Raw genomic sequence first — 1,543 nt, forward strand, 5'->3', positions numbered from 1 at the left:
GCCATCTGAATGTCATCTTCGGTGAAGTGCCTGTTCATATCCTGTGCCCATTTTTCATTTGGATTATTTACCTTTATCTTGTTGTGGTGCTCAAGTATTTCATAAATTCTGGATATAAGTCCCTTATCTGATATGTTATTTCCAAATACCTTTTCCCAGTCAGTGGCTTCTCTTTTTACCCTGTTGGAGAAGTTTTTGGATGTGCATAGGGATTTGAGTGAAGACTTAAATTCTTGACACATAGACGTCCTCTTCAATTTTGTTGAGCATGTTGTGTTATCTTCATAACACAGGTTGTTGATGAGTCTTCCTCTAATCCTGATGCCCACCCCCTGACCCCGTCATGATCTGTTCTGCATATAGATTGAAAAGGTATGGAGACAAGACACACTTCTTTCTGATTTTTAACGAGGTAACGTCTCCTTGCTTTGTTTTGATGACTGATTCCTGGTCTAAGTGGAGGTTTCATACGAGCACAATCAGGTTTTCTGAAATATCTGTCTTCTCAATGTTAGCCACAATTTTTTGTAATCCACACAAGTCAAAAGCCTTTCTATAACATATATAACCTTTATAACAAGCTGTTAACGGTAACAGACAAAGAAAGTTTACACATATTACTGAAGGCAGATGAGGACAAAGGAGAAACCAAGAAGGAACGTTGATTACATTTATACAGCTTCTTGACTTAAACACTCATGCCACGATCTTTGTAAACTTGGACTTTTGTGGGAAATCTGCAAGGATGGCGGAGGCAATGCCAGACCGAGGCTTGTGACCCAGCCTTCCTAACCCCCTCTGCTACAACTGTAGGTACTGACTGCAGTTCCCAGAGGTCTGTGGGGAAACGCCATCTTTGTAAACTTGGACTTTGGTGGGAGATCTGCAAGGACGACGGAGGCAGTGCCAGACCGGGGTTTGTGACCCAGCCTTCCTAACCCCCTCTGCTACAACTGCAGGTACCAAATACAGTTCCCAGAGGTCTGTGGGGAAATGCCATTTTGTAAACGTGGACTTTGGTGGGAGATCTGCAAGGACGACGGAGGCAGTGCCAGACCAGGGTTTGTGACCCAGCCTTCCTAACCCCCTCTTCTACAACTGCAGTTACTGACTGTAGTTCACAGAGGTCTGTGGAGAAATGCCATCTTTGCAAACTTGGACTTTGGTGGGAGATCTGCAAGGATGGCAGAGGCAGTGCCAGGCCAGGGCTTGTGACCTAGACACCCCACACCCATTTGGGAAGACAATCATATATGCTACATCTAAAAGATTTATCAACCTCCCATAAAATACTCATGTACCATTGAGGATTAAGTTACATAGGGAATCAAACTGGTTTCTGGACTGAGTACGTAGGGCCAATAACTCAAACAACTGGGAGATCCTTAGCATATCCAAAGAGTGGGGAAGCTATTCCAGAAAGGGAACAACAGACTTCCTCCTTCATTATTTAGGTTCTCCCGAGGCCCTCCCCATGTGTATCAGTGTGTGCTTCCTCCCTCCCCACTCACGTAAGCATTGGAGTGTGCATGCACCCTCTATG

Source organism: Elephantulus edwardii, unplaced genomic scaffold (genome assembly GCF_000299155.1).
Source record: "Elephantulus edwardii isolate Elephantulus edwardi_28Jun2011 unplaced genomic scaffold, EleEdw1.0 scaffold00234, whole genome shotgun sequence".
NCBI lineage: Eukaryota > Metazoa > Chordata > Mammalia > Macroscelidea > Macroscelididae > Elephantulus > Elephantulus edwardii.